Source organism: Camellia sinensis, chromosome 4 (genome assembly GCF_055761805.1).
Source record: "Camellia sinensis isolate YWXY chromosome 4, ASM5576180v1, whole genome shotgun sequence".
Taxonomy (NCBI): domain Eukaryota; kingdom Viridiplantae; phylum Streptophyta; class Magnoliopsida; order Ericales; family Theaceae; genus Camellia; species Camellia sinensis.
The window spans coordinates 18,400,170-18,424,980 of NC_138964.1; the positions used below are offsets into that span (position 1 = coordinate 18,400,170).

The window sequence follows — 24,811 nt, forward strand, 5'->3', positions numbered from 1 at the left end:
CTATTCCTTCACATTCAAGGTATGAGACGAACCATGCTATGAGGAACGAGTCGTATCACTACCCTAGTTTACAGTGAACGATTCGTATTACTTGAGATGGTTCGTGCTCGTACATTGAATGTGATGATCTTCTTGTTAAATGCTTTGAGCTTGTAGTTGCGAAGCATTAATCCGTTCAAACCATAGCATAATTAATTTCAATTGGAAACCCTAATTATGTGGTTAGTGGTGAATTCTCTACCCTAGGATTTTTCCCTAATTCAGTAAACCCAATTTCATATATTATTGATAATTTAATTCCTTAGTTTAATTTATTCGTTATTAAATTAGGTTATAAACAACCAATCTTTTTATCAAAATTAATTTAGGAATTTGACAATTAAATTAGTTTAATTTCACAATAGTCCCTGTGGATCGATACCTGGACTTTCCATTATTCTGATAGAATTTGGTATAGTTTAGTATTTAATTTTGGTGCGTTCAACGACCCATCAAATTTTGGCGCTGTTGCCGGGGACTTCTGGCGAAATTAGTTAATTTAAAGTTACATTCTTATTTTAATTTTTAGTTTAGGATTTTATGCTTTTGGTGTTGCTAAGTGTGCAGAGCGTTTGAAATTGGAGCTATCACTGAAGTGCAAGCGGAGCGCAGCCAAGCTTCAAAAAAAAAAAAAAAACCGCAGCGCTAAAGTGAGTAAACAGAAGCAAACACTCACAAGCAAAGCACCAAAGTGCTAAAACGGAAGTCAAAGCTCAAACAGAGGTTGGAGACAACGTCTACACGTCAACCATCAGTAAGACGAGTAAAGCGTTTTCGTTAAACCGCTGTGAGTATTTCTTCCTTTGGTATTTTGCTTTCATACTTAGTGCACAGAGTCGGAACTTGTTGTGTGTGTTTGGGTAGTGTATGCACGGGTGTCGTTTTTGTCGCCCTGAATTGTGGAGTTTGGACCTTGAACTAGAAAGGACCCTTAGGAGACTTAGGACCTCTGCCCGTATTCCTAGGCTTGAATATTCATATTCATACATTGAGCCATTAGAGATGGCAGATCCTAATGTCCCGAATGTGCCTAACCGGACCCTTAAGGATTATTTTACACCCACTGCATATACATCACCATCATGCATCCAATTGCCCAATACCACTACTGCTCATTATGAGATTAAGTCCAGCACTATACAAATGCTCCCATCATTCCATGGACTAACTCATGATGACCCTTATAAGCATTTGAATGAATTTCTGGAAATTTGCTCGACAGTGAGGATCCAAAATTTCACAAATGAGGCCTTAATGTTGCGATTGTTTCCATTCTCGTTAAAGGATAAAGCCAAACACTGGCTAAATTCTCTACCTGCTAATTCAATCACAACTTGGGACCAATTACAGCAACGGTTTTTGGAGAAGTACTTTCCCATAGGTAAAACCAACCAACTTAGGCGAGCCATCACAAACTTTGCTCAAATGGATGGCGAGCAATTCCATGAGACGTGGGAAAGACTTAGAGACCTTCTCCAACAGTGTCCCCACCACCAAGTGCCTGATTGGCAACTTGTTCAAACATTCTATTATGGCTTAACTGAGCCACACCGCCAAATGGTGGATTCGACCTGTGGTGGGACATTTATGTCTAAAAATGATGCTGAGGCATGACAATTGTTTGAGAACTTAAGTGATAATTCCCTTCACCATGCCTCCGCAGCTCGCCAAGTCCGGCAACCCGTAGTTGGAGCCCCGAAAAGAGGGGGCATTTATGAGGTCAGGCAAAACCTAGAGTTAGCCCAACAAGCAGAGGCACTATCCCGCAAGATAGACCACTTATTAGCTACAGGACATGCCCCTACCCAGCAAGATCAACCTCAATTCCGTGAGGCATGTGTTATATGTGCGAGCCCTGCTTATGACTTGAGTGAGTGCCCTTCGGCATCACAATTTCCAGAGTTAGTCCAAGAGCATATGAATGTGGCTCAAGGATTCTCCAACCCGGGTAATGACCCATACTCCAACACATATAATCCGGGATGGAGAAATCACCCTAACCTCTCATGGAGACCTCCTTCACAAGGCACTTCTTATAATCCTCCACCACCAAGGCAGAATTTCAATAATTTTGCCAACCAATCATCCTACCAACCACCGCAACCTTATCGACCCCCACAACTGTACCGGCAACCACAACCCCCGCCTATTCCTCAGGGCAACTTTGTCTTTGAGACTCAGGTGTTGGAAGTTCTCTCAGAACTTAAGGGGTTAGCACCAATAGTTCACTCCCACACTCACTCTATTGCCAAGATAGAGACCCAATTGGGTCAAATAGCTAACTACATGAATCGGAGAGAGGAAGGAAAATTACCAAGTCAAACTGTGGCTAACCCTAAGGGACAATACGGGGCAGAGAGTTCGGGTGGGAATGGTAAGCAACATGAGCAAGTGCAGGCGGTGGTTGCTTTGAGAAGTGGTAGGGAGTTAGAGCCTCAGTCAGTTACGCCAGATGCAACTAGAGTTAAGAAGGGTGACCATGGGGGTACACCTAATGAGAGCAAGGGTGAGGGGGAAACACTTAAGAGGGATGAGTTAGTCCCTAGCACTCCATATGTGCCTAAGGCACCCTTTCCCCAGTGCCTCGATACACCGTCCCCTTTTAATAAGAAAGCGGCATCTATGGAGGCAATGATGGATGTCTTTAAACAAGTAAAAATCAACCTCCCCCTGTTGGAGGCGATTAAGCAAGTACCATCATATGCCAAATTTCTGAAGGAGCTTTGTACGCAAAAACGTAAATGTAGGACACATGTGTCCCAAAAGGTCCTACTCACGGAGCAAGTAAGCTCCATCTTGTTGAATGACACACATCCTAAGCTTAAGGACCCGGGTGCTCCAACCATTGCATGCATTATAGGGGACCATTTCATTGATAGGGCCTTATTAGATTTAGGGGCTAGTGTCAATTTATTGCCGTACTCTGTGTACGAGGAATTTGGGCTTGGCGAGTTAAAGCCTACTACTGTCACTCTTTAATTGGCTGACCGGTCCCTCAGAGTGCCACGTGGCATGATTGAGGATATGCTAGTTAAGGTTGATAGGTTCTACTTCCCTGTTGACTTTTTGGTGTTAAATATGGAACCGATAACCAGTTCTAAGAAACAAATCTCAGTGATCTTAGGTCGACCTTTCTTGGCTACGGCCAATGCATGCATAAATTGTCGGACCGGAGTTATGGAAGTTTCATTTGGCAACATGCAAGTGAAACTTAATGTTTTCCAAGCATCCCAACAACCTCATGAGAGAGAGGAGTGCTTATTAGTGGATGTTATGGATGAGATTGTGGAGGAGGCTTTGCCCTCCATTCTTGTAGAGGACCATTTAGAGGCTTGTCTAGGTCATTTTGGGTTTGAAAATTTTGATATTGATGGGTCAGTTAAAGAGGTTTTGAAATTGTTGGATGCAAGTATCATATACCCCATCTCAGTTAGCAAGTGGGTGAGTCCCACACAAGTGGTGCCCAAGAAATCGGGCATCACCGTTGTTGAGAATGAGGGAGGAGAGTTAGTCCCCACACAAACCACTACTGGGTGGCGAGGCTGCATTGATTATAGGAGACTAAATTCCTCGACTAGGAAGGATCGTTTTCCTTTACCCAGGGGCTTGATGGACCCATTTTATTATGATTGATAGATTGATTTCTTGTTCTCTTTTCTTTCCCTTCTATGCTATTATGTTTTTCTTTGTTCTCGTTATGCTTTACTTGCGTCTAGGAGACTTTAAATCCTCTAAAGGTGTAATTCCTTTAATGTTTGCCGTGCCCGAACGGCATCTGACGGTCTGGTATAGCCACCTAACCGTGTTTGTAGTGAGTTCCTAAGAAACCAACTGAGATGGTGGAAACTACAGTTCGAATGGCAAAGCCTAGAACACAAAGGTTTGGGATTTCCGAGACTAGAGTCTGGTTTAAATACCCAGGGGTGTGGAGATTGCTTCAAAACTACCTCGGCTTGAACTCTGTATGGAAGCCCCATAGGTTGAGGTAGCTTTATGCGCCTCGATTCTGGATACCGAATCAACCTAGTCTGTCACCCTGTTGGAGAATAGAAAAAGTTACAAACACAGTTAGGGAGAAAAGTAGTAACCGTGGTTTTCGCGTGAAGATTATACCTTTAGTGGGCATTCCGTTATTTTCTTATGTGCTATATTTATTTCGGATGTCAATTGAAGGTAGAAATGGTTAAGTATATTTGGGTTGTACTAGCCCAAAGGGTATAAACTACGCTGGGTTTTATTACCTGGGGGATTATGAAGTGGCAACTTTATGCCATAACTCTGGTGCCTTTTGTTAGGTGCTGAGAGTTAATTAAAAAAAAAAAAAACATTCTTTCATGTTAATTTTTTGTGTTTTTTTTATAAAAAAAAAAAAAGAGAAAATTCCGCATGTGCGGCGCTGTGCGCACATGGGGTAAAAAAAATCTCACAAAACAAGTTTGCCCCCTGCTTTAAAAGCAGGTGCGGGCTGGGCAACTTTGACCAAGCCGCACGTGCGGCTTGGGCCCTGCACGTGCGGGACGCCTATTTTAAAAAAAAAAAAAAATTCGCGAGGAGTTGCAAATCGCCGCATGTGCGGCCATATGCGGAAAAGTTTGTGCATCTGGTTTTGTTTTTCTTATTTTTATTATTATTTTTTTTCTTTTCTTTCATTTTTAATTTGTTGAAGTAAATAAATTTTAAATAAATACATAAATAAATTTTTAAAAATAAATAAATAAATATACAATTATTTTATTTATAATTTTTTTATATAAAAAAATCGACTTTTATTTATTTTTATTTTTTATTTTCTATTTTCGAAAAAAAAACTCAGAAAGCATGGTGCTAACAATAATCTTAATTTTGTTTTTTTTTATTTGCTATATTTGTTTAGTTTAAATTGCTTTGTAGTGATTCTGGTTAGTTTAATTAGTTAGTAGATTTTGGTTTTATTTTTATTTTTATTTTTATTATACTTGTGTAGTTAGTGATGTTATTTTTATTTTTCTTCTGTATTGTAATTGTTCATTTAATTAATAAGTAGTTTCATTTTTATTTTCTTTTATTTTTTTTTAATTTTCTTCTCCTTTATTTTTCAAAAAAATAAAATAAAAAATAAAATAAAAATAAATAAAATAAAATAAAAAAGAAAGAAAAAGAGAATCGGTTCGTTTAGGCTATTTTATTCTATACTTTAGTCTCTTTTGTAGTTTAGTTATTTTATAGTTTAGTTTAGTTTAGTTTAGTTTATAATTTAGTTAATTTAATTTAAGGTCATTTTTATTCATTTATTTAATTATTTTCATTTTTATTTAAAAACAAAAAAAAAAAAAACAAAACAAAACAAAAACAAAGGAATTGCATGTGGGACATTAGTGGGCCAACTTGTGCTTTCATATTTTATTTTATTCTGATGATTGGTTCTACGGTTTTGTGTCTATTTGCTTTTGGTGTGTGCCGGCTATGAGTAGAACGTGTATCTGCTCGGGCCTCCAAAAAGGCCAGAGGTTCCAGCATTTCCCACCACCATCGCCATCGGCTTCCCCGTAGTACCCACCTGTACACTGCTTTATCTCTTTTATTTTTGTTTTTATTTTTCTTTTTCTTTTTCTTTTTCTTTTTAGTTCTTTCTTTTCTTCCAAAAAAAATAAAATAAAATAAAAATGTGTGACGTGTGTATATGTTACTCTTTGCCTATCTGGATGTGCACCTACAATTCTGGTAATTTTCTCTCATTTCTCTTTACTTTTCCATTGAGGACAATGTCATATTCAAGTTGGGGGATGAGGGTTATATTTTCTTTTGTGCATTCCTATTTGGCTCATAATTCATGCTTATACCTGTTTTCACTTGATTGCATTACTTCACCTGATGTGACTTTTTGCTAGTACAGTGATGATATTTGCATATGTTAATTAGAGAGCATAGTAGACTTGTATGAAAATGATTTATTGGGTAAATACTTGCATGCCATGTTTGCACGAGGAGAGTTGTCTATGTTTGTGGTATTAGCACACTTGTCATGAGTATGCCTTAATTCACATGAACACACTATCATAGCAGTGATCTTTTTATTATAATCTCTGGTGTACATCATTGATAATAGCTAGAGTTACAGAAAAGAATAAATGAGGAGCCATGATTCTTAAAAAAAAAAAAAAAAAAAAAACACTTGACTAGTTTGGGTCCGTAGCCTTTTTAACTCGAGTTATTAAGCCCGTAGGGGTGTCTCTACACCTAATGCCCTAAAACCGTCTGGTTTGGGAGTCATTGGCCCAATGCTTGTTACATGGGTTAATTAGAAAGCTTAAGGGACATGAACATTGCACAGTTAAGGAAAAATAAGAAGAATGACTTGTTCGGATTCGTAGCCTTTTCAACTCGAGTTATTAAGCCCGTAGGGGTGTCTTTACACCTAGTGCCCTAAAACCGTCTGGTTTGGGAGTCATTGGCCCAATGCTTGTTACATGGGTTGATTAGAAAGCTTAATGGATCAGGACATTGCACAGTCATTTAAAAAAAAAAAAAAAAAAACAACTTTTGAAAATCTTGGCTGCAACAGGTTAGTTTTTCTGTTTATGATGGGTGTTATTATGAGTTACACTGGGCTATTATAGTGGATAGTTAACTAATATGGAGATTGCACTTTACACCGAGGGTACTCATGACTTGTCTACTAGCATGCACAAGTATAGGAAACTTTACTTTTGTATTAACTGAATTGTGATTTTGACTCAATAGGTTCCTTCATGCTTGTCCACTGTGCCTTTAATGACTCATGATGTCTAAATATCACACTATAGTGGCACATAAGTTGATTGTTAGGTGGAGTAGTGTGGTCATTTGTTGTTGAGTATATATGAATATGTTAATTTTTGTGGGTATCATTTCTGGAAACCCTCACGAGACTTTACTCGTCCACTTGGGGTAACCTTGTGGTTTAAAGGCTTGTTGCATATGCTAAATGCAACCGTTTTCCCACGAAAGAGGAAATAGATAGATTTTGTTTAATTTAATTTTATTTTATTTGCTTGAGGACTAGCAAGTAGTAAGTTGGGGGATGTGATTAAGGCCGAAATGTACATCATTGAGGCCGTTAATTAGAATCCCTTAACTTCACTTGCTGGTCAAACTGTATATTTTATGTGTGTTGAGTGTCAATCAGGTTGTATATCGTCGGAGCATAAAGCAAAAAGACAGAATTTGGGCAGAGTTGACTTTCCCGCACGTGCGCTGACTTTTCCGCACGTGCGTTGACTTTTTCTGGGAAAGTCAAACTGACGTTTTAAACCTGTTTGGACGAGATTGGAAGTATAAAAGGGCAAGTAAAAAGCTGGATTAGGGTTTTGAAATTGTTTTGACCTAAAGAGAGAGGCTAGGGTTTGAAAAAGAGGAAGAAACAAGAAGCTTCAAAGATGTCTCCCATGGTGGTTCCTTCTCCATCTACCTCCTCCCACTCCTCCATGAGTGGCTAGTCTCATTTTCTAGGGTTTTGAAGAAACCCTAGCCATGTAATAGGTTTTTCTTTTTTGATTTTATATTATGTAAAAGTTTGAACCATTGTATGGTGTTTTAGAAATTCTTTATATATAATTTTCATTATCTTTTCAAATATTTGACTTTCTGTGATTGTTGAATATTATCCATACATGAGTTTTCTATTCCTTCACATTTAAGGTATGGGACGAACCATGCTACGAGGAACGAGTTGTATCACTACCCTAGTTTACAGTGAACGATTCGTATTACTTGAGATGGTTCGTGCTCGTACATTGAATGTGATGATCTTTTTGTTAAATGCTTTGAGCTTGTAGTTGCGAAACATTAATCCGTTCAAACCATAGCATAATTAATTTCAATTGGAAACTCTAATTATGTGGTTAGTGGTGAATTCTCTACCCTAGGATTTTTCCCTAATTCAGTAAACCCAATTTCATTTATTATTGATAATTTAATTCCTTAGTTTAATTTATTCGTTATTAAATTAGGTTAAAAACAACCAATCTTTTTATCAAAATTAATTTAGGAATTTGACAATTAAATTAGTTTAATTTCACAATAGTCCCTGTGGATCGATATCTGGACTTGCCATTATTCTGATAGAATTTGGTATAGTTTAGTATTTAATTTTGGTGTGTTCAACGACCTATCAGGAATACTCAAAAAAGTTCATATTATTTAGAAGCCATAAATATAGGCTGATGAGTCTTTATTTGCTTTCATAGCGGGAGCAATTTTTTTTAGCAGTATTTGTAGAGTAGATTTCAATTGAAATCAAATGGACATGGCTATCATGCGAGAAGTTATTGGTTGTTATTGGGATACTGCTACATGGCACCTCGGAACCAACCAATAATTTTTCCTATCATGCTGAGCATATTTTCAGAACAATGGATCAATAATGGGGACTATCAATTACTGTGTTGCTGTGTATTTAACAATGTCCATCATTGTAAAAATATTTTCTTAAATATCATTTGTTTCATATGGAACATCAACTAGTGGGTTTAATGTATTTTTCCATATGAAAGAAATCTGCTATAATATGACAATTCTATATCAGGAATACCATATCCAACCTTTCAATGCCCCACAAGTGGTGCCAATGACGCCAAAAGTTGTGAAGGTGCTATTGAGAACTTTGTGACAAGTATTTTATTTGACAAGTTTCTGGTTTTAGTTCTGTTGGTAAACATATGTTATATTACACATTTCCGGTTGGGGTCCATATTAATCATTGGCAAATTAAGTGATTATACCTCTGATTTTAGTTCTGTTAGTAAACATATGTTAATTTCCCAGCACCGTGTAGCTCAAATACACTGACTTTTCCATCTAAGCTCATTCAAGTTCTATTAAAATATTTTTTTACATCTTCGGTTCACTGCTAGTGGTTTAGTATTTGACTCTATGCCAACGGTCTGTTCTCTTTTCAATGTTGAAAAAGAGGCTCTTTGCAATGCTGGTGGGAGAATTTTGCAATGATATGGTTTCTCATATAATTGGAATGATTTTTAGTAACTATTTGAAGGGGAATTTGAGATGCATTCATAGCCTAGGTGTCACGTACTCTTATTGAAAACTAGTTGACTTTGTTTCGACTTAACTGTTGTCTTCTATTTGTAACTGCAAACTATGACATCATTTATATGCTCATTTTCTTTGATTGGGTTTGTATAGGAAGTCGTGATAATGCACTAGCCATGTGCAAAGATAATAGCTTCTTTAGCAATTCCTGATATCACTCTTCTTGAAATTTTACTTGATAAGGTTTGTGTTATCTTTTGTAGTTGTTTAGTTTAGCCTAGAAGTGTGGTGATTTTGTTCATTCTATGCCATCTAATTGTAAAGTATGACAGTAATTTTTTTTGTTTTTGTTGTTTTTGTCCAGCTGAAAATATGCAAAAGTATATCTTATGCAGCAGTTGCTGCTCATGCAGATAAGAGTGGCAGACGTAAATTGGCTGCTATGCTTGTTGAACATGAACCACGTTCTTCCAAGTAGGTTCTTCTTTTTTTTCCACTATTTCATTATTTTTCTTTCTTTCAATCCTTTGTTGAAGAAATGTCTCTCAAAAGAACTGAATGATGGCTTTAGTCATTTTGTAAGAGATTTTGATCGTTGTCTCAGGTTCCTCTACTACTAAGCATTGGGGAGGAGGATACAGCTCTGACAAAGGCTACTGAAAGTGGTGATACCGACCTTGTTTATCTTGTCTTATTTAATATTCGGCAGAAGGTATCACTTGTGATATATACTTATTTTAAGTAATTTGTATGCCTTAATATACTTCTATAGATGAATCCATTAACATTTGTGGAGTGAAAACAAATGTCACTTTCTTGGGTTATGATTTATTTGTCTTTTCCACATACATTTGTTAAACACAGGCCACCATTGGAGTTATTTGGAATGATACAGGCCTGAACACTGGCACGTGATTTATTTATCAGTTATGCACAGTAGGTACACTCTATTTGACTCTTTTGAGGGTCGTTTCTTTAATCTGGGGACCTTGTTATGTAAACCTGTTATTATTTCTTTATTTGTGCAGATACTGTAAGCATGATTTTGTGACAGACTTCTTTCTTTCGTCTGGGCAGCTTCAAGTAGGTTGACTCGACTTATGTGGGTTAAAATCTTGTTCCTGCATTTTTATTTTTCTTTTAATGGACATCATATATTGGCTGCAATATGCTATGTCATTTGACCGAGTTATTTGGTGGTTGGGCCACTTATCTCCAAACATGCTGCATGTTACCAGATGATATATTTGTTTTCCAATTTTTTTCAATTGAAAATAAGAAACTGACAGAGAGTTATTTCATGATTCATGACTTTGGGAAATGATGTGAGCTTTGTTGAATTGCTAAGAGGATAACCATTGAGCAAAGAAAGAAATTTCAGCATAATCTTGTTATAGGTGATGATTGGATAATAAATTTTGTTGATTATTAATATTTAAGAAGCAGGCAATGTAAAACAAAGTGTGATCTATTTATGATTTTGTAATAGTGTCTATGTATATGTCATATCTATATGGTAATCCAAACATTTTATACTAGTCACAATCAAAGTTGTCATTCATTTTCTATTGATACAGGAGATGAAGAGTCAGTATGATGAGAAAACGTTTGATTTTATCTTTTGTAAGACAAGAATAGTCTTTACAAAAATAGTAAGTTTATTCATATGCTTTTAGCGATTTTTTAATAAATTTATGTTTTTATTTTTCAGGTCAGAAATTTCCTAGAGGGATGTAAAATATGGTCAAAGAATTCAAGAACTTAGTTTTTTCAAGTTTTTTCATTTTTCATATATGTAATCATAGTTAAAAACTTTTTATTAATTCCTTTGTATATACTTTTGAACATTTAATTTTCATTTATGAAACATATGACGTTATTTCATTCAATATGTGGGTGATTCAAAATATAATATATAGTGTGTATTGCATTTGAAAGCGTACAAAAGTGTGATCTCATTATTAATCATATGTTTTATTAGATATTAATTATACTTAAAATCTATGATCTAAATGTTTATTATCACATATTTTATTAGTTATTAATGGAATCATTTTTAATCACACCTAAAAGGTGTGATCTAAATGTTATTAATCACACTTAAAAAGTGTGATGGAATCATTTTTAATCACATCTTAAATGTTATTAATCACACTTAAAAGGTGTGATGAAATCATTTTTAATCACACCTAAAAAGTGTGATCTAAATGTTATTAATCACACTTAAAAAGTGTGATGGAATCATTTTTAATTACACCTTAAATGTTATTAATCACACTTAAAAGGTGTGATGAAATCATTTTTAATCACACCTAAAAGGTGTGATCTAAATGTTATTAATCACTTAAAAGGTGTGATCTAAATGTTATTAATCACACTTAAAAGGTGTGATGGAATCATTTTTTAATGACACTTAAAAGGTGTGATTAAAAATGACCATTTTTAATCACACTTCTAAAAATCACACTTTAATAAAACTTAAAAAGTGTGATTAAATAGCATCCATCACACAAAAAAAGTGTGATCTATTCATGATTTTGTAGCAGTGGAGAGTCATACTCCAAATTAATCTTATCCATGTATACATTTTATTTTTGATCACTGGGAACTTTTTCTAACTGCATAGAATCGTTGGTGACCAACACCAGCAATTTAGAAAGAGATGATGCATTTTGAGTCTGGCTTTTTGGGTAACAGGTCAAAGGTTTACCAACTCTAATCTTTATGCTTTCTTTTTTACTCTTTTCTTTATCCGTAAGTTTTTACCTTTTGAACTGTTCTTAAAAAAACACAATTAGCGTCTTCAACACACTAACAGACTTGCATGACCAATAGGCCCAAAGAATTGAGTGCAATCATCAATGTCAAAATTTGGTTCCTTTGTCAATGCTTCATCTGCTTCTTGAAGCCTATGCAGCTTCAGCAAGGCCTTAGCTTGCAATGCAAAAATCTTACCAACATCCAAAACAAAGAACTCATGTCAATTTCAAGCCTATAGCTGTGGCACCAAACCTTGAAAAGAGAACATAACATTTAAAGGCTGAAATTGAAGTGTATAGCTAACCTGTGAGGCTGAATCAACACCAGCTGATATGGCGAGCCTGGTTTCTTTCAATAGTGTGTTCCAATCTCGTTGCATCTTGGCCTCAGTACACTTATTCAGATGAACCTGAAGATTTATAGCTTTAGTCAAGACATCAGGGTCTGATTCAGCACCAGCTTGTTTATAGTGATACATTGTCTTTTCTGCTTCTCCTAATCTGCAATCACAAATTTATATTACAACAACAATAGTAATGCCCAATCAAGCATAATGTACATAACTAACTGACAATTAAAGATCTAAAAACTAAAAGATGATTAAAAAAAAATTATCATGCTTTAAATAGTAAGAGACGAATTAGTATTGGTCGAAGTGCAGTGATATATAGAGTATTGAAAGATATGTATTGAGAATTTTGGTGGCATAATTAAAGATATGAACAATGGCCTCCAATATAGAAAATCAAATGTTGTCACGAACCATTCTTGTTGCAGGTTTCCAAGAAAAACATTCATAGATAAACAATGGCCTCCAAGTGCCATAGAACAATGCAAATGAAAAGATCAAAAATACTAATCTGTTCGATCATGAGCATCTCATCGAACAGAAAAAAAGAAAAAGAAAAAAAAGATTGACTCACTAAGTATAACAGCTATATAAACAATAGAGGATTGGATTGAACAGCTATATAACAGCTATATAATCTATTCAATTTTGTTATTTATCAAACGCTATAAGGTCTGAATATATTGTTAAGCAAATTACATAAGAGATATCAGAAATTTGGATATAGAAAATACACATTCATCATTTTTGCAGCACAGAAAAACCAATGCTTAAATCAAATTCTAGAAAGCACATATGAAATTCACCAAAATACGACTATAGCTAAAATCCACACACATGCTCCAATCTAACATGACATAAAAAAATAATAATAATAATTCGAATTCAGAACTGAAATCAAGCAAGTTCAGAGCAAGTTCATCATTTTCGTAGCACAGAAAATACACAATTAAGAATTGAATGGTTCAACTTGTACCTGTAGCAGATGAGAAAGGATTGATTGAAACCAAAGCTTCGTCGAAATGTGATCTATGGTTGTGACTATAGTGAGTTCAGATGATAAGAAACAAGTGATCGAAGTAAAGAGACAAAGAAGTTGAAATACGAATGAATGATTCGAAGACTCACAGAGAGAGAGAGAGAGAGAGAGAGAGAGAGAGTTCATGCCGTTAGAGGTCTCTTCTTCAGACGATCATGGTGATCTATAGAGCGAAATCGAGAGAGGGAAATCAGATTCTCTTACTTAGACACGATCGAGCGAAATCAGATTGGGAGGGAAATGAGAGTCTTGGGTGAAATCAGTCTCTGTTAGGGCATAGGAAGAAAAGGGCAAAATAAACAAAAGAATAAATTATCCAGGTTGCTACTGCAAATATTATTTTTTGCGATGGTCAAATAATCAGTCGCAAAAAAATTAGTCGCAAAAAGCCACTTTTCTAGTAGTGGGGGCATATTAAATAATGATTGGTTAGGAAATATAACCACGTGGTACTCCGAAAATATTAAATAATTTCCCTTTGATCATATCACATTTATATCAACGATAAGTATAGTTTTAAAAATAAATTGTTGATATAAATATTATTTGATCAAGTAACTTTCAATATACAATCAAGGTGATTTTTTGTAAGGATAAAATACTTAATAAATTTTACACATTAAACAAATTATTGATGTGAGTTCCATGATATATCTATAGAAACCTAACAACACCCTCAAATTGATTTTCAAGCCTCTCCCTAATTCTAACCACTCAAAAAATTTGTCATGAAATGTAACCATCAAAGGTGATGTGTGGTCTATATACAAGTTTCGTTTGGTTTTAAATTTTTGGTTAAAAAAATATAAAAAAATAAAATTAACTACATAAGTCAATAAAATAAAATGTCACATTCAAACCATAATCATTATACTTTTTCTCTCACAAAAGTAAAAAAAATCAAAAAAGACAAATCAAACGAAGCTAAAAAAACTAAACTAAAAAAGTCTCAATACAAAAAAACCAGCTAAAAAAGCTAATACCAAACGAAGACTTTGTTATTTTGTGGTGGATTTTATACATGGATTAGTGGCTGTTTTGGTAATAATTTATTTTAATAAAAAAGGCAAAAATCACTGTACAAAAATTAATTATTTTCTCTACATTTTGTAATTTAAATTTAGATCACATGTTAATTTGTCCAAAATCCCTTTGGTTTGTGACTTTTTGACAAAAAAGGCTAAAAAAAAAAAATATATCATATTATACATATCGATCAGTTTTTTCCCTCACAATAATCCATTCATTAAAATAAATAAATAAATAAATCATTCTACAGAATCAAATCACCAAATCGGCACTGACTCTGAGTAAAACTTTGAGGTAAACTTTCTCAACTTATATATTGGCAGCCGGCCAACTCATGGGTCTTTTTACAATCATTTTCTTTCGGACCAAGTAACACCAAGCAAACACACACAGCTAAGCAATTCCCTCATATCTGACTACAAAATTAGACCAATCACATATATATATATCCCCACACATATTCCATAGACCCCACTTTTTTCCAAATTCAATAATTCAAATCTCACATATCCAACAAATCCATCATATTATTTCATTCCATTTCATTTCATTTTTTATTTATTTATTCAGAGTTCTTCATCATGGGATTGTTGGGGCGGCTAAGGAACGCAGTGAACAAAATAAAATTTCTTCTAGATTTCAATGCTAATCGATGGCGACTTGCTTCGATGATTACGAAGAGCAATAGGAGGGTGAGTTTCAATGACCGGCCTGGATTGAGAGCGTGCTGCGAAGATGATTTTGTTGAATTGTTTGATTCACCGGGATCTTCAAGCCTAGGAGGAGGAAGTGGACGAGGAGGAACACTTTCAAGAACATCGAGCTGTGTATCGGAAGATGACATTGACAAGAGAGCTGAGATGTTCATAGCTAATTTTCATCGTCAACTTCAATTAGATCGACAAATTTCTTTGGAACTCAGGTACTGCAGAGCTAATAGCATTGAGTCCACGTCAACTACCATGTCGCCTTAATCAACGTCGCTTAATTATGCACAATTCATGATTGTTATGAGATGGAACAATTTGAAGTTCTCTGTGATGGAATCTGTGTTTTACGAGTCGATCTCCATTGCAAATTTTGCAGTAATTGGTTTGTTTTCCTTTTTTCTTATACAAAATTACAAATACTATTTGTATGCATTTTTTTTCTTCTCTTCTTCTTTTGCCCATCAATTTGGAGTGTGAAATTTTCTCTCCTTTTTTGTTTTTTGGGAAAGATTCCATCAATTTTTTTTTTTTTTTAAATTTTTTTTATGGGTTTCGGATTCTTTTGTTAAATGTATTGTACAGATTGAATGAAAAAACATGATATGAAATATGTGTTTAATATTTGATTGTGTTGTACATAGAAATTTTGTTCATCAATTAGCCAAATAAACCGGTTTGTTGTCTACTGATAATTTTTTTTTTTGGTAGCTTGGAATCATTTTTTTTAGGACACTTTCATTTTTTTGGTTTTTGGTACGACATATCTGAATTGCTTTTATTTTAAAAGTTTGCACTAAATTGTTTATAAATTAAAAGTTAATAATCAAAAAGTATAGTCAAAAACCAAACTTCTCCTAACTTTTTGATATTCAATTTAGTTTAACACAGATTTTTAAAATAAAATAAATTATAATTAACTCATTTAAGCTATAATATGTTTGCCTACGTTTTGGTAATTACTTATACTGTTATCACTATTTGGGCATGGCACATTGATCAAACAAGAGAAAACTATATACAATTTGTTTTTTGGGCGAAAATTGGATTTGATGTTGTTCCTTTACTTCTTCGAAGTTTGAGGGTTGGTTGGGAAATTAATTTTTTTCATAATTTTTGATTTTTTAACTAAAATTTCTACTTTCAAAACAAGGCCCATGTAACTCATTAATTGCACAAATGACTTTGTCAAAAACATTCCCCTCCCAAAGGTAAAGATAGTAAAATATATTTGTCTCGCACAATAAAATTACTAATATATATACAAGAGTAAATTATGAAAATATAGTAAATTTTACAAATTTAATATAATTATATTGATTTTTTATTTATTTATAAACATGGATAATATATATATTTTAGCATAAAATAAATGATGATATTATTTTTTCATCTACATAATTAATGAATTATAATGAAAATAAACCTAAGTAAAGTAAATTATAGGGATACAATAATTTTTTTTAAATCTTTTTAAAAATTCTATTTTGAGTATATGATATAGGTGGCCATTGTTTTTGCACAAGGAGTTAGACATCTGACCTCAAAATGAGATCAACAAATGGTTTACCTCACCCATGATTTAACATTGGCGGCTGAAGCTCTTAATGAATAGTTTTAGAAAACTTTCAAACCTTATTCTCTTCAAGCTTATTGCCGATATATAAATATGGGCTAAGGCATTTCTTCGGTCTATATTGGACTGGAAAGTATAATTAGGCTTTCGTGAGTTTATCATGAAATTCGCATCAATGATTTAACATATTTAATGTGTAAAATTCGTTAAATATTTTATTTTTGTAAAAATTTACGTTGATTGAATACCAATAGTTATATGATCATATCACATATGTATCAACGATAAATATAGTTTTAAATATAAATTGTTGATACAAATATGATTTGATCAAGTAACTATATATTGATATATAATCAAAGTAATTTTTTACAAGAATGAAATACTTGATAAATTCTACACATTGAACGGATTATTGTTGTGAGCACCATAATAGATCTATAAAAACCTAACAACACCCTCCAATTGATTTTCAAACCACTCCCTAAATCCAACTACTCAAAAAAGAAATATAACCATTAAAGATGATGTGTGGTCTATATTTAGGGTCAATTTGGGAAGATTGGCTTTATAGCTTTCTTTTTTCTAATTTTTTTGATTTTTTAAGTCTTATCACCTCTCTATTTTCTTATACAAAAAAAATAAAATAAAAAAAGCTAAAAAAACCAAAAACTTATTTTTTACCATCTTCTCAAAACAACACTTATTTTGTGGTGGATTTTATACTTGGATAGGATGAGTGGCTGTTTTGGTAATAATTTATTTTAGTAAAAAGGCAAAAATCACTGTACAAAAATTAATTATTCTCTACTTTTTGTAATTTAAATTTGGATCACATGTTAAGGCCTCGTTTGAGAACAGACTAATTTAGTAATTTTTTAGATATTTGGTTAAAATATGAGCTAAAAAAAATTTGTATGTTTGGGATGACTTTTTGACTTTTTACGAAAAGATGTGCAAAAAGTAAAAAAAAAAGAGAATCTTTGACTTTTTGGTATGAATTGTTGACTTTTTGACTTTTTTAATAATTTTTTGGCTTTTTAGTTAAGCCGGTCGCTTCCCAAACGAGGCCTAAAAAAATTAAAATATTATATTATATATATCGATCAATCATTTTTTCTCTCACAATAATCTATTTAATAAAAAAAATCATTCCAAAAATCACTAATAGAATCAAATTATCAAATAGGCACTGACTTTGGGAAATTATTCAATAATCCCGAAAGACCATGTAGTTATACTCCAAATTAATCATCAATTATTTAGCTCTATGTTATTCTCCTATTTTTAACATAAATCGTAAACCTCTAACCCTCTCTACTAATCAAAACTATATAAAACACTACATATCTATATTCCGAGAATACTAAAAGTTGTTTGAGATGATTTACATAAGTACACTTTTTAATTTTTTACGAAAAAATATAAAATATGAGTTATGTTTGAAATAATGTAATAGAGAAATAATTTAATTTAAATAAAATAATATGACTTAAATAAAATAATAACTTTTAAATTTTTTTATATTACACCAAACTAGGCCGAAATAATTACTCCTCCACTCGGAGTAAAACTTTTGATAAATTTTCTCGACTTATATATTGGCAACTGGCCAACTCATGATTCTTTTCACAATCATTTTCTTTCGGACCAAGTAACTTGCAGCGTACAACAACCAAAAAGTACTCTCTTCGTTTCTAAATAATAATTCTTTTTGAAAATTTAATTTTTTTATAATATAATTATTATTTTTAAAAAATATTAATCATCATAATTATACTTTTTATATTATTAATAAATATAAAAGAAGGATAAAATAATAAATCAAAAATGTTAAAGATCCCAGAAATTCTACCAAAAGTTATATCAAATGTCTTACACAGGTGTGAGATTCACATGAGACTCATATTATGTGGGTCCTATACTCATATGATACATTTGATTGAAATTTTGATAGAATTTTTGGGATATCTAACATTATTCATAATAAATTCATATTATTTTATTCCTTAATTTTTGAAAATAGACTAATATTATGAGATAATAAAAAATTAAATATCTGACTAATATTTTGAGATAGAAAGAGTAATTTTTAATTTAAAAACAACAAGGAAAAAGTTAAAATGCCACCGACTTATTTGTCATAGTTAAAAAAAAAAATTAAATATCATGTTAATTTTTTCATTAAAAAAAATAATTATGCTAGAAACTTTTTAAACACATTACTTTTCTTTAGGGTTTGCTGTTTAACTGTTTACTTATTTTATTTTATTTTTTTTTGAAACTTATCGTCTTTAATGAACTTTAAAAAAAAAAATCAAAAAATCTTAACTTTTTAGATTCAACTGATGAAACGAATTATAAAATTAAAAATTTTAAAACAAATTTCAGAAAAGACAAAAAAATAAGTAAAAAATAGTTTACTTTTTCAAAAAAAAAAATTAATTTTTTTTTTAGATTCATCTACATGAGGGATAACAAAAGTAAAATATTTTAACTTAATTTTAAAAAAAGTCACTAAAAAATAAAAGAGCAAAATTTATTTTAGTCATGTGAATTGAGGTCAAAGCATTTTTATCTCCTATGGTTTAAATATAACCAAAAAAGTTCACATGTAATTTTAGACTAAAATGCAATCATTAACATTGAGGGATGACAACGGATTGATTTTTTCAAATTTTGACGTGAACTTTTACTTTTAGACTAAATTATTTTAGTGATACAATTTCATACTTTGCTATAAACTCGATTGTTTTGACGTACTTACCACTATATTTTATCCTATCCAATCAATGCTCTCTCAAATAGGGTTAATCAAATTACCCATTGTATCGACGACCTGAACCAAACCAAACCGACCCTTTTGAGTTGGGTTGGGTTCTAAATGCCTGGGTTTGGTTATGAGTTTTCAAATTATCAAACCAATAGGATTGGGTTGATTATTAGTTTAGGTTTTGCCTAAACTGAACTAACTCAAGAACCGAACCTATTTATATTGACATAATTGGTCTATTATAACGAACTTGATTGGATTTAATAATTTCCCACATGTATGAATTATTAGGTCAATCGAGAAAATTTTAGAAAACACTAGAACTTTGAGTTGGATTTTGTAATTGATTTAATTTATATTGATTACATTTAAACTTGAGTTGGATTTAATTTGTATTGGTTTGCATTAAATAATATTTTACTCTTTATTTGTGTTATGTTTAAATGTTAAAGACTTATTTATTTTAATTATTTGTTATTAATTGATTCATTTATTTTCAATATAGTGGAACCATGGTTGCAACTCGAACTAATCTGAGCTACATTGGGTTGGGATGTGTTGGTTCTATTGCATGAATGGTTTGGTTTTTGGATCTAAAAATTCGGAACCAATTATGATTAGGTTGGTTTTAAATTTAGTGTCAAATCAAACCAAATCGATCCATGAACACCCCTACTCAAACTATTTATACTAAAATTGGGTTGGAACAAATACAACCGAGTCGGGGAAATTTTTCCAAATGACTGTAATACCCTCAAACCCTATATATATATATATATATTTTTGTTATTTTCTTTATCTATCATCTCTCATATTGTCGCATGTTCGGGGATACCTGAGCATGCTAAACAATTCAGACCCTCGATTTTTTTTGATTTAGTCTCACAAGTGCAATATGAAACATGGATGAGAGTTCAGATCCGATAACTTTTGTAAAAAATCTATTTTATTGCAAAACCTTTGCCATAAATGGACTGCATCACTAGATCTCAGAATCGCCACCTAATCTTTTGAAAAAATTAGGAAATTCGAGACTTGTGCTAAAACCATTGTTTATCATAACCAAAGATGTCTCAGGTCAGAACCTTAAGTATAAGGGGAGAATGTCATAAATTGAGCACTCCGGTTCACCCAATCAAAAGATCGACCTCTATTAAACCATGATATGGGTTTTATTGACCTTATATGTTCATATTTCGATTATTAATAATCCTAAAAATTACTATATGAAGCAAACAAGTATAGATTATGTCATTCATTTTGGAATAATTTAATTTTATGTATTTTAAAAGAGTTTTGAATAGTGTACAAAACACAAAAAATTGAGTTTACAAACATGAAAATTAATTTTATTCCAAATTAAACAACACAACCTTTATCCATTGGCAATTATAGAGACATGTCAATTAAACAAGTAGCCGCATGATAGGATGCTAAAACATAAGAAGAAAATTATGTATAGACGAGATGCTAAAGGTATAAACACTCGCCTACTATGTACGAGCATCCCTCGAAAGACTCGTGATTGTGTCTGGAACGGTTTGTTTAGCTAGGAATAAGTATTTTCGCCTCAAAAAAGCCCAAAATTACCTTTTCAGGAGAATATTTCGTTACATGAAAGAATATTCCATCAAGACAGGGAATTTTCTGTCCATATGCAGAATATTCTGTCAGTGCTGACTGTGATGCTAATGTGGCTATCCAATCATTTACCCAAAAAAAGAAATGCAAGGATATTATAAAAGGGTTTTGGACCCTTAACTTGGGACTTAACACCATGAACCTTTACCAAAGTCTCACATTGTGTTATGTTTTCCCTTAGATAATATTTAAACACTAAAACCAGAGACTAAATTACCTAAGGTTGAACATCTAGAAAGACGTCCTGATGGACGTTTGGTTGGACGACTGATGGTCACTCTCTGGCTAGTGTGGGTACTGAAAGATGAATGAGAAGTATTTCCAAAAATTTACTTTTAAAAGAAAAGATTTTGATCAACAAACTTTTTTCTTAACACTCTCAATTTATGAAATACGTTTTTGAATCTTAACAAGAAAATTCAAATCTTAGCTTTAATGGACTTTTGGGTGGTATATATTAGTGGAATATATCAATGAAAGGTAGGAAAATGGAGGTTTATATCTCACTTTGTATTTTCTCTCAATTTTGACAAAGCAAACTCTTCTTTTTTATTTTTTTATTTATCAAAGCTTAGACCTCTCTATCATAAAAACAATTTCACCATATTTTCATAGCTTTTCTTAGTGGAGAAGGTGGAAGACAATGTATAATAGAGGTGGAAGACTATAACGCCCTGAAATTTATTACCATAATCCATCCACAGTATTAATAAACGACAACAATACTAACATAATTACCTTCCATTAAATCTCATGTGATTTACAAAAGAGAAACATACGCGGTATACATTAAGGCCTAGTTTGGGAAGATTGAAAAAAGACAAAAAGTTAAAAAGTCACTATCCTATTTAAGTCACATCATCTTATTTAAGTCACATCACTTCTCTAACACATCACTTCAAACCCAACCCAAATCCAACCCATATTTCATAAAAAGTCAAAAAATGCACTTATTTAGTCTTCCCAAACTAGGCCTAAATATGTCTAGCTATGAATCTATAGCATATATTACAAATATAAGAAAAGAATGTAAGTTAAACAGATAAGAAACGCCCTAAATGCTTACAACTTTCTAAGATAGTTCTTGGTTACAACAAAAGTGGACTTTAGGTCCAATACATTTAAAGCCCTTGGCTATACAAAAATGAATACAACCAAAAAAAAACTTTTGCTCCAAATTCTCCCAAGCTACTACCTTGGCGGAGGTATATCATCAGTATCTGAAATGTTTTTCCCACATAGGGTGAGCCAAAGCCTAGTACAAATAATCCAACACAGTATATGAATCTTAACAAAACTATAAGCAGAATGCATATGCCATGTTCTTGCCAAAACATATTTATATTCCTTTTCAGAACTATACAATGCCAAGTTAATATTTTGATTCACAATTCATTTCCATTTCAATAGAAAACAGGGTGGTGATTCACATTTTGAGAATTTCAAAACAATACAACCTTTCTTGGAAATTTTGTTCGGAGGAAACCGTAAACCAGGACCCATGTAAACGTAGGCTATACAAGCACTATTATTGTCATTTCACAAAAATTTTGTCCGAGGGATCGACACCCATGTATACGCGTGATTTTCGGGACTTTCACCCAGGACACTCGAACCAATTTAGTTCAACAACACAATTCATGTTTTTCCAAATTCACCATTTTTCTCAAAACGATAACATTTTCAATGTATAAGTGTGAAATAATATTCAATGCAAATAAATGAGAAAATAGTTTCATTTTTCCTAATTCACATGCAAATTCTACAACAATAATAGTTATCCTCCACCGATAGCCCAAGACAGATATTTCTAAACAGATAGTTTATATTCCATAAAGGTAAACTTTCCAAATCTCAATAGGTGAGTGATAATACATATCCAACTCTTCCATCCTCATCAATACCAATTCAATTTCATTGTTCCAACATCAATTTTATTTATTTATACAAAATAAATGTTTGAGATATTTAGGGCAAAATTCCCACTCTTCTCAAAATCAAACCCAAGTATTCAAAATTAACCATTCCCACCCAACTCATTGTTTTCAACGTCAAAACTATTCCTAAGAGATTATTCGAAAAACCCCTGTTTTGATTTTTTTATTCAAAACCCTAGATTTGTTCCAAACCTTTCAAATTTGCAATATAACTTAAAAACAACAAATAACTAAGTTAAAACTCATAACAAGTATGAAAAATATCCTTATCTCAAGCTAGTGCATGAGTGAGAGAGTGAAGGAAACCCAAAGGGACCAAAAACCAACTTTGCTCTGGTTAGAACGAAATCCTCGCCAAGATCTATCTTTTTAACAAAGACACACGAGTGAAAAAATCAACAAATCTAGGTGTATTTGAGGGAAATAGGTGAGTTTTAGAGAGAGAGTGAGAGAAAATAAGGTTTGGAAATGTTTAGAGAGGGTGTGATATAAAAAAGTGATTTTTACGGACTGATATATACACAGTTCGCTCCAGCGTAAGAAGTGACGCTCGAGCATCCAAACACAATAAGTCGTTTCACTCGAGCGCAAGAAGTGACACTTAAGCGTAGAATACACACTTCCAGTAGTTTTGCAGACAGCCGACCAACGTTTGAGCGCAAAGGAGGTCGTTCGAGCCGAGACCGCTCGAGCGCAGAATACACTCCCCCAGTAGTTTTGCAAACCTATAAAAGTACCTAGAGTTTAGAAAGCCCGCTCGACAGCAGAAATTGACGCTCGAGCGGAAGAGTAAAATTTTAGGCATCAAAAGTTTGAAAATTAAGCAACCAACCTGTTCCAAACGCAACCACTACAATCCAAATAACCAAATTCAAGGAAGTATAAGAGAAGCAAGACACGAACAACAGTACGAAACCATAAAACCTGAGTCCAGAATGGAAAATGGGACGGGTTTAATAGAAAAAGTAGAAGACAATGTATAATAGAGATGGAAGACAAAGTATAATGGAGGATAAAGAGAATGTATAATTGGGGATAAAGATAAATCCTTTTAGGAGTGGAGATTGATGTGTATGAAATTTGGTAGTGGAGATTAAAAAGCTAAGATCCTTTTTGGTAGAGGAGATTGATGTGTATGAAATTTGGTATGAAGAAATATCTGAAAAATGGACAGGTGGACAAAACAAGCTTCCGAATGGGTCTAAAATAATTTGGCCAAAACGGGTGAAGGTCAGGATTAAAGCTTAAATTCGATTTTTCTGCTAAGAAATTTATAAAATAGCATATTTTAATTTTCAATATTCGGTGTTTGGAAGCAAACGTCAAAGTCTTAAGGCCGGTCAAAATGGGATGTCTACAGTTGCCCCTATTTGACAGAGCTCAATATATCATTTCATGACATGAGTAAATGTCAAAGCCCAGAGACGGCCTTTTTGATATGGCCGTAAGACTTGAGCAAAGAAAAAAAATGCAAATGCAGTCAGTTAAATTCGAAAGTTGCTTACGTATCCCTTTGTAAGGAATCAAACCAGCGTAGTTCGAGAACATGATGCAAATGATATGCTCGAAATGAAGTTGAAAGTTAGACTTATATGCCTTGCAAAAACAAAGCACATTGATGTCCGGTATCATTGGATACGAGAAATGAAGTGGGAAAACCAGTAGAGGAAACCAAGAGAGAGTGAGAGATGTGAGGCAGAGAGACTGTCTCTCTCAGTGTGAAAGAGGAAGACGGGTGAGTGTTTAAGTGAGGATGGAGTAAGCTCCTCTTTCATTGTAATCTTTCTATATTTTCTCTATTGTTTTAGTGGTAATCGATTTTTCTCCTGTGGACATAGGTAATTGTCGAACCACGTAAATCTTATATGTTATTGTTTGTGATTGCTTGTTGGTGTGCCAAACAAGTTCCCTGATCCTAACAAGTTAGTGGAGATTGATGTGTATAAAATTTGGTA

General features: G+C 33.0%; 1 long non-coding RNA gene across 4 annotated transcripts; it reads left to right on the forward strand.

Annotated features, from left to right (window-relative positions):
• The first annotated feature begins 8,174 nt into the window (after positions 1–8,174).
• Positions 8,175–10,353, forward strand: LOC145824508 (uncharacterized). Of its 4 annotated transcripts, none has more exons than XR_014366092.1 (4): positions 8,175–9,288; positions 9,410–9,523; positions 9,650–9,981; positions 10,074–10,353. It is a non-coding gene; the product is annotated as an uncharacterized LOC145824508 (long non-coding RNA). The 4 variants fall into 4 exon arrangements; XR_014366090.1 differs by having other exon boundaries at positions 9,410–9,519; positions 9,650–9,985; XR_014366089.1 differs by having other exon boundaries at positions 9,410–9,519.
• Positions 10,354–24,811: the final 14,458 nt, after the last annotated feature.